The sequence below is a fragment of the Schistocerca piceifrons genome, chromosome 3 (genome assembly GCF_021461385.2).
Source record: "Schistocerca piceifrons isolate TAMUIC-IGC-003096 chromosome 3, iqSchPice1.1, whole genome shotgun sequence".
In the NCBI taxonomy this organism is placed as follows: Eukaryota; Metazoa; Arthropoda; class Insecta; order Orthoptera; family Acrididae; genus Schistocerca; species Schistocerca piceifrons.
In genome coordinates, this window is record NC_060140.1 from 822364639 (window position 1) to 822375003 (window position 10365).

The following is a 10365-nucleotide window of genomic DNA, read 5'->3' on the forward strand; positions in this document are numbered from 1 at the left end:
AAGCCTATGTTATTTGCTTTGCACTTACTCCCAGCTTGTTTAAATTGCGTATAACAATGGCTAATACTTTTGCGAGTCGGCGCTTGACCACCTAATTTGATACAATATGCCCGCGGCACTGCAATTTGCGATTCACTTTTCGCGAACCCAAGAACGCAGAAAACCTGTTCCACAGTCGCCATCTCACTCACTACTGACTGTAACACGGGATGACGGCCCTATTGCCGCTTGAACTCTGCCGGCCGCTGCTGAAACCATCACCGCCCGCCTACCGCCGCCCGCGAAAATCTTTGAGACTTCCTCTAATCATTCGTATGAAACTTGCCCATTTTGGATTTTTACTTGAATGCATACGAATTTTTGAGAATGAGTCCTCCATTTACAATAACCCTGTACATTGTAGAACCATGTAGTCTCAATATGAATAGTCCTACGAAAGTGTCCAGGATAGACTAGCATGGAGAGCTGCATCAAACCAGTCTCCAGACTGAAGACCACAACAACAACAACAAAAACAACAACGACAGTGTCCACTGTCAAAACACCGACTTTTAGCACCAGTCAGGAAGCGACAATCTCTGTTGCTGCGCTGTATTCTTTCGTGTGTATTACCATAGAATTACCTCCAAACACCGACTACAGAAAATACATGTATCTATTTTTGTACCGGATCAAAACCTTATGCAGCTGTGTAAGAAGTATCTGCTTCGATATAAAACGCCCTGTTGATGTTCACGTTTTAGGACTGGCAGTTTTGGCAACATTTTATTAACATGCCGCAAGCCAAATCTGATGTGATACCGTCATAGTTGAGCCTAAGACGTCTTTCCCACTCTGTCACTGACGTTGCCAAACACGTGGGTGTTAGACAAGAAGATACTTGGCCAATATATGTTTAGTCGACGGCGTCGACCCCTCCCTATGGTTCAGGGCGACACCGCTACCCCGGCCTTAATGAGCCAAGTTTAGCGGGCGGCACGCATTCTTGACACCGCCGACGGGGACTTCGCTTCTCCTCGTGAACATTCCACGCCAGCGATCGGATCGACGCTGCGGTAACGCTAAAGGCCGCTAGCGGAAAACCCCGTCTGAAGCATAACTGTTTCTAACAAGACACTTTTATAGGCACAGGTTAGTTAAAATTCTCAGAAATTTATTTTGTATCGTCTGCTTATGTGTGGCATACCTCACAAGGAAGTAAAAAATAAAAAAAAAAAACTTCATCGACAAATAAAGTAGAACCATACTGCTCCATTACGTGCCCTGTTGTACGTTTATATCGTCTGTCACATGCTGTCCCAAGATACTAGTGCGGAAAACTGTTCCAGGTTCCCACGTCCAGCCTCCTAAGAACTTCTACAGTATTATTCGCTGACGGAGAATTCAGCTGAATTAACTAACTACTAGTGACACATGATTTTTATCCTGGTTGTCGCGAGCGGCCGCCTTCACTACTTCGGCTATCCGTGCACACTCCCCAGACCGATCATAACTTCCGTACGCCACACTGTCTACATGCCCATATACTGGCACGTGATGTGATTCCCATAACAGGGAGAATGAGACTACAATGAAACAAGGTATTTTTAGTAGTGCCCGTCGAAACATGTAATACTTATTCAACCTACAATTAAGTTGTAATTTACATAATCCATGTAGAGTGCCAGACAATCTATCTGCTTAATTTACACTTACGATCCAAAGCGTTATAACATCTGTTTAATAGCTTCTTAGGGGCACATTTGGACCCAAATACAGCAGGCATTGTACGTGGCGTGGATTTGAGAACTTGTTAGTAGGTTTCCAGAATGAGATTTTCACTCTGCGGCGGAGTGTGCGCTGATATGAAACTTCATGGCAGATTAAAACTGTGTGCCGGACCGAGACTCGAACTCGGGACGTTTGCCTTTCGCGGACTAGTGCTCTACCAACTGAGCTACCCAAGCACAACTCACGCCCCGTCTTCACAACTTTACTTCCGTCCGTATCTTTCCTTTCAAAGGAACCATCCAGGTGATTTAAGGAAATCACGCAAAACCTAAATCTGTATGGCCGGACGCGAGTTTGAACCGTCGTCCTCCCGAATGCAAGTCCAGTGTGCAATCTACTGCGCCACCGCGGTCGGTCTGCTCTCTATACAGTTTTTTCACCCTGCGACAAAATTTATGAAGCACGCTCACCTTTTGGGCCAAGAAAGTGCATAACTACCCTTTCTGCTGATCGGGATGAATTCATCGTACAACGAACTGCTGAAACAACTCTCCAGAAATGAGGAAACTGCTGCGAAGTATTTAGCTCCGCTTTTCCAGTTGAGAATACCACCTCGCCATCTCTCGGTAATCACATTCATCCATTGGAATTACGTAAGTGCCGCTACAGGGATGGTCTCCTTTTCAATAGCGAATTCCTTACAGAGTCAGCCTCTGTAGCACCGAGTTGTCAGACGATCCCGACCCAGATTCGATTCACGGTACTGCCAAGAATGTTTCATTTCTGAGAAGACTGATGCGGGGAGCGCTCAGCCCCTTGATGCCAACTGAGTAGTTACTTGGCTGAGTATTAGCGGTTCCACAGTCTGGAAAGTCGGCAAAGGAGCCGAGAGGGCAGTGTGCTTACCACACGTCAGTCCACACCGCATCTGCATGACGCCGCGAGACACAGGGTGACATGGCGGACGGTAGACATCCATTAGGCTCTCACGGCCTGAACGAGGAGCTCGTTATATCTTACACAAACCACGCTAGCTATGAGGGTACTGCACGGATTTGCTCGAGCAGTTTACAATTATTGGAATTCAGAGTTCAGTTTGAATGTTGCTTAGTAGAAAACGCAGGCCGCGTAAGTTGACATACCACATGTCTGACTTTAATTCTCTGGATTTTTCAGTCTGGGACGATCTCAAAAGAGGACTATTACACACTGCTGAAGCACTGGAGCTATGAAGTAAACAGTCTTATCTAGAATTACGATATAATCCTGGAATTATTGAAAGAATCCGTAACTCACTCCAGACGCGGGTGCATCTAAATGCTAGTACGATACGTGGATTAGTCACTTAACAGGCGCGAAAGCAGCGTTATTTGTAACATGAAACTTGCTGTAACCACACTGTATTATTTGTTAAGGCAGCACATGTTTGAAATTTGAACCTATTAAGATACAGACTTGTTGGTTAATTTATGAAGCAAATACACTCCTGGAAATGGAAAAAAGAACACATTGACACCGGTGTGTCAGACCCACCATACTTGCTCCGGACACTGCGAGAGGGCTGTACAAGCAATGATCACACGCACGGCACAGCGGACACACCAGGAACCGCGGTGTTGGCCGTCGAATGGCGCTAGCTGCGCAGCATTTGTGCACCGCCGCCGTCAGTGTCAGCCAGTTTGCCGTGGCATACGGAGCTCCATCGCAGTCTTTAACACTGGTAGCATGCCGCGACAGCGTGGACGTGAACCGTATGTGCAGTTGACGGACTTTGAGCGAGGGCGTATAGTGGGCATGCGGGAGGCCGGGTGGACGTACCGCCGAATTGCTCAACACGTGGGGCGTGAGGTCTCCACAGTACATCGATGTTGTCGCCAGTGGTCGGCGGAAGGTGCACGTGCCCGTCGACCTGGGACCGGACCGCAGCGACGCACGGATGCACGCCAAGACCGTAGGATCCTACGCAGTGCCGTAGGGGACCGCACCGCCACTTCCCAGCAAATTAGGGACACTGTTGCTCCTGGGGTATCGGCGAGGACCATTCGCAACCGTCTCCATGAAGCTGGGCTACGGTCCCGCACACCGTTAGGCCGTCTTCCGCTCACGCCCCAACATCGTGCAGCCCGCCTCCAGTTGTGTCGCGACAGGCGTGAATGGAGGGACGAATGGAGACGTGTCGTCTTCAGCGATGAGAGTCGCTTCTGCCTTGGTGCCAATGATGGTCGTATGCGTGTTTGGCGCCGTGCAGGTGAGCGCCACAATCAGGACTGCATACGACCGAGGCACACAGGGCCAACACCCGGCATCATGGTGTGGGGAGCGATCTCCTACACTGGCTGTACACCACTGGTGATCGTCGAGGGGACACTGAATAGTGCACGGTACATCCAAACCGTCATCGAACCCATCGTTCTAACATTCCTAGACCGGCAAGGGAACTTGCTGTTCCAACAGGACAATGCACGTCCGCATGTATCCCGTGCCACCCAACGTGCTCTAGAAGGTGTAAGTCAACTACCCTGGCCAGCAAGATCTCCGGATCTGTCCCCCATTGAGCATGTTTGGGACTGGATGAAGCGTCGTCTCACGCGGTCTGCACGTCCAGCACGAACGCTGGTCCAACTGAGACGCCAGGTGGAAATGGCATGGCAAGCCGTTCCACAGGACTACATCCAGCATCTCTACGATCGTCTCCATGGGAGAATAGCAGCCTGCATTGCTGCGAAAGGTGGATATACACTTTACTAGTGCCGACATTGTGCATGCTCTGTTGCCTGTGTCTATGTGCCTGTGGTTCTGTCAGTGTGATCATGTGATGTATCTGACCCCAGGAATGTGTCAATAAAGTTTCCCCTTCCTGGGACAATGAATTCACGGTGTTCTTATTTCAATTTCCAGGAGTGTATATTTCTATTAATTAGGATACTATTTCGTACAGAAGTCAGTGGCGTATGGTAACTACACATTTGCAATAAACAAAAAGCTTCTAATGAACTTATTTCAGGAAATGCATGGTTTCCATCCTAAAAACCATTTATTCAATCACACATTGTTACAAACACTGCGGTCTATTACACGCTGTACCATGCTGTCACAGTTACTATATGCATGGTTTCCTCCTGCTGGGTGGTACTGCTCCTCATACGTCATGTCCTAGAGCCCTCTCCTGCCATAGAAATTGGTAATGTTGTTTCCATTTCACTTCTCCTGCTGGCTCACTTTGTCGTGGATGTGATACAGCGTTGTACACAACGGTTGAATATTCGAATCGAGAGCTTGGTGACATTGTGTTCATTTACGGAACAGCAGATGACAATGGGAGGTGGACAATAAGGTTGTATCAGTAGACCTATCCCCGCCGACAACAACCATAGAATTCAATGTTTGCAACAGTGTTTCGCCGTTTGTCTGAGACAGGGTCGTTTCAGGTAGAAGGTTATCATGAGGGACGTACCCGAAATGTTCGGACACCTGAGTAAAATATGATTAACACTGTGCAAGGCGTCAGTACCAAGCAATTAACACGCCAGTACAGGGTAAACCAGACAACCGTGTGGAACATTCTCCACGACCATTGTTATGACCCTTGCAGGACTGACTAGTGACAGACTTACGACACTGTGAGCAATTCTGTCACTGGTTTCTTCACCAGGCAATCCCAATTTGGGGTTTGATGTCATCCATCCTATTGACAGATGATGTCACCTTTAAGCGGAGTGGTATCTTCAGCTTTGATAAAAGTCGCCTGTGGGATAGTATGCTGAACCTTCAGCGACGTATCACCATCGGTGTAGCCGTGATGTGTGTGCCGGGATAATTGGCGACCCTACTTTGGGACCAGTCTTCTTTCCACCTCTCCTAAGAGATCTGAACTCCCCGCGTTTCTTGCGGGTGACATTGCCTCCGCTGCTGGAAGAAGTGCCATTGGTGATTGGAAGGGTTATTTGACTGCTACATGATGGTTCTCCAGCCCATTTAATCGTTAACGTCCGGACGCATCTCAGTCGTGTCTTCCCGCGTCGAAGAATCGGCCGAGGCGTAAAGGCGCATTGCCTGCTCGTCCAGCTGATCTCACTCCTTGTGATGTCTACTTATGGGGCCATCTCAGAAGTATCGTGTATGAAGAGCCCATTCCAGATGTGGGGACACTGGAGCAGCGTATTCAGGCTGCCTTTGACACTGTTCATATGAGGAAAGTGGGCTAATCCTCAAATGCAAAAGCTTTGGAGATAAGTGTTCCCATCTTTTGCTGGGTAGGGGAACTATCAAAATTGACATTGTTGTAAATCCTAAGTGATATTTGTGGATGAGACCAATGGCAATTTTGATTGATGGCCCGTTTTTCCGCTCATGTCTTCATCTGAAGCCTGGCCGATGTGACGTGTGAGACAGAACATTCTACGACACGTATGTGCATGCGTTGAGACACATGGAAAGCATTTCAGCACATACTGTAACTGTGACTGCATGGTAAAGCACATATTAGAACGCTGTCTCTGTAACAATGTATGGCCGAATAAATGATCACTACACGGAAACCATGCATTTCAGGACGTAAGTCCATTAGAGCTTTTTAGTTCCGTACCTTCTCCTCGATCAATCTCTAGTGTTCCTGCGCGGTGGAAAGATCACCCTGTGTACCCGTCTCACTTTTCGCTATTAATTATGATACTTCCTGTAAATTGTTCGCTAGTTGTCAATTTCTCACCACATTCCTATGTGGCCAAAATCCGCATTCGTCAGACACGGTCGATGAACGACTATAGATTCTGTGACCACACACAATGTCGCCCTACCCGAGAAATTTGTGCCTCTGTTGTTCCCGTGAGAGCCAACGGCCTTGCCACTTTGGTAACACCGGATCCCATTAGATCACCGAAGTTAAGCGCAGTCGGACTGGGCCAGCACTTGGATGGGTGACCGTCCCGTCTACCGAGTGCTGTTGGCAACCGGGGTGCACTCAGCCCCTGTGAGACAAATTGAGGAGCTACTTGACTAAAAGTAGCAGCTCCGGTCTCGTAAACTGACATACAGCCGGGAGAGCGATGTGCTGACCACGTGGACCTCCACATCCGCATCCATCGACGCCTGAGGTCTGAGGATGACACGGCGGCCGGTCGGCCCAGTTGAGCCATCAAAGGGCTGTTTTGACGGAGTTTTGTTCCCGTGAGACGCTTATTCCATAAACTCACATAAAGCCTATTGAACTTCCTGAATGGTTGCTTCCTCATGTATCGTGAATGAAGCTTTCCACAAAACATGATGCGATAGCCCCCTTGTTCCATTTCATACCAACTCACAGTCTTTAAACACTGGTTCGTTGGTTGCTTTGGGGGAGGGGACCAAACAGGAAGGTCATCGGTCCAATGGGATTAGGGGAGGATGGGGAAGAAAGTCGGCGGCGCCTTTTCAAAGGAACCATCCCCTTATTTGCCTGAAACGATTTAGGAAAATCACGGAAAACTTAAATGAGGATGGGCAGACGCGGCTTTGAACCATCGTCCTCCCGAATTCGAGTCCAGTATGCTAACCACTGCGCCACCTCGTTGGGTGCTTTTAAGTACTATCGGTCCATTTCATAATAGCTTATGACGTTGATTGCGGGCAGAGCGATTATCTCTGCATATTCCATATTTTATGCTTAAGTATAAAAATTAAAGAGCTGTTCTTTGAAAAAAAATGTATTGCATCTGTCAGTACTTTTAGATACGGTCACGACGGAGATGCGTATAGCACGTATAAACACTCATATCCTGTTTTCCATAGACGCCTACCTCCTCCTCTCTCTAAGGAAAGGTTGACGGCAGTAAGGGTGAAATACATGGTCGCCAGTCCTTACTATCCATGTTGTTTCTCGAAAACAGAGTCGTTAAGTCTCCGTAAAGTATCTCGGCTGCTGTCCTTACGGAACTAAAACTATATGTGCATGCTTCCCTTGAAGTACCAATGCGTGGTAAGACCAGATATAAAAACAGGCACCACGGTTTGATGATTGCTTATGAGGAAAGTCAGTTATCCGTCGGACAAATTATTAGCCATGCAAATACTGGGTCGGTGCATAAGTTCGTAGCGTTTTTGTTCTGGATCTTGGTACTCGGGTTGCTAAGGATTTGTTTGTCCATTGTCATTTTCATTTGTTGTTCATTGTTTACATATTGTACATTATTTACATATTGTAATTTTGCCATTTGGAAACAGTGAGTGGAGCTGTGGACGCTAGGAAATGAAGTGAAAAGAGGAGGCAACCAAAAACATATGCATCGTATATGACGATGATGCCACTGGACACCGCTTGACGAGAAAATGGTTTTCGCGTTGTATGAGGATCGTTTTGACATTAGTGACTCCCCACCTTCAGGAAGGTCTCCGTGGTTTGAAGAAGATCGTTTAAACGCATTAATCCACAATTATCCATGTCAGTGTATTCGAGAACTGGCGAATGTGATGAACTATGATCGTTCTACCATTGTATGAGATTTGTATGGAATGGGAAAGATTAAAAAATCGTGTGTGTGTGTGTACCACATGCTCTATGTCAAAATCACAAAAATCAGCCAGTGGCCCTGTGAAGACCTCTGCTTGGTCGCCATCAATTGCCTCGTATCGTTGCTGGAGGCGTGAAATTATGTCTAAGATAAGGAAAAGAAATGACTGGTAAGTCCAAACTGATGCGGTGTACCACGAATTGCTTCTACGAGGTGAAAATATCATTGCTACATTTATTATCATTAACTGAGACGTCTTGCAGACGCAGTCCAACAACGAGGAATATTGCGGTTCTACGCGCTTCAGTCTGGAAACGCGCGACCGATACGCTCGCAGGTTCGAATCCTGCCTCGGGCCTAGATGTGTGTCATGTCCTCATGTTAGTTAGGTTTAAGTAGTTATAAGTTCTAGGGGACTGATGACCTCAGATGTTAAGTCCCATACTGCTCAGAGCCCTTTGAACCATTTTTTGAGGAATATTGCGTAAAGTGTGTTACTCCATGATAACACCCGCACGCATACTATGATGGAGTTGTGTTGGAAGTCAGTCCTCACCTACGTTATTCACCTAATCTTCGGACATGTTCCTCACTTTCTGTCGAACAACTTTCAAGGGACTTCCTTTCGGGATGAAAATGCACTCCGAACCCGGCTCAACGAGTTTGATCTCTACAGACTGCTGTACATAGTAAAAATACATTACTAATGACCATAGTCTCTGTAGTGTGTATCTGTTGTTTTTATTAGGGGCCCAAAGGTACCTAGCGACGGCCATGTCATCCGCAGCTAATAAGCTTCACTGGGTGCGGATATGGACGTTCATGTGGCCAGCACACTGCTCTCCTGGCCGTTGTCAGCTTTCATGATGGGAGCCGCGAGTTCTCAGTAAAGTAGCTCCTCAACTGTCCTCAGAAGGGCTAAGTGCACCCTGCTTGCCAACGGCACTCGTCACATCCCTACGGTCACCCATCCAGGTGTTAGCCAGGCTCGACAGCTTTCAACGTCGGTGATTTGACCGGAACCGATGTTACCACTGTGGCAAGGCCGTTCGCCATTGTGTTTATTAAATTTATGGAAAGATGTACCATGCCAGTAATATTGCAGAATCGTCTAATACATCAGCAATCACTGACACAAGTGATATTACTCTTGCAAAATGGCGCCTGTGAAGTGCTATCATTCTTACGAGAAATCTGCTATGAGGTGATGTGACTCTTACAAAAATTAATAATAACAAAGTGAAATATTATATTTGTAGACATCAGCAGCGTACACATTAAATTCGTTTCGGGAATACACCCTTTCCCGTCCTCCACCCCTTCCACTATAAATAGAAAAAGATGAACATATGATGGATTATTCATAGCAACCGATTTGCCTTGCTTGATGGAAACACTTCACTTGTCACTATATTATGTTTGTTGTTAGGAAATTGCTTATATAATGCCCTGGAAAATTTTTAATACATCATCGTGCCTTTTTTCGTCATTTAATGTATTCTGCACATCGCGTGTGTAGTTAGGTGCAAAATAGGCTGGTTGAGTCCAGTGATGATCCACCGCTATATGTATTCAATTAACTGGACCCAATTATAGCCGGAATCCGTATGTATACAGGTGATAATCACCAGGTCCGTGTTACGTCCCCTGCTTAACCTGAGTGTATTTGCTCCTCTGCGTGGGTAGCGTAACTAATGCTGGTTTGCATCTGCTTCATTCAGGGACTAGTCGCAACGATATGAACTAGCTCAAGATATACTATTTAGGTGTAAAGGAGAGTAAATATTTTGTCACTTCTTTCACATTATTATCTTCCGATTTACTTAATTTTTGTTTCCGGGTATTAGACAATTAGTAACTTACATAACAGCTTGAAATATTGTAGTTGACTGTCTGTTGGAAGTGGTTCTTTACATTTCTCAGTGAACTCTGTTACTAGCTGCACCCTCTGGAGATGTCTTTCCGTCTGCCTGTCTCATTCTCTGTTGTGCTCCTACGTTATTTATTCTATATTAATTCTAATACTTTTTCTCGAACTCTGTTGACAAGAACATAAATTGGCTCTAAGGTTGGGCACGCTTTCCCAACATCAAGAGCTTTACGAACACTGTTACATTCAGGTGACCTATAAACGGTTCTTTTTGCAAATAAAAATCTGTACTCTGAACGC

At 46.4% G+C, this 10365-nt stretch overlaps 1 pseudogene; it reads left to right on the top strand.

Annotated features, from left to right (window-relative positions):
* The first annotated feature begins 6540 nt into the window (after positions 1–6540).
* On the top strand, positions 6541–6658 carry LOC124790351 (annotated as a pseudogene).
* The last annotated feature ends 3707 nt before the right edge of the window (positions 6659–10365 follow it).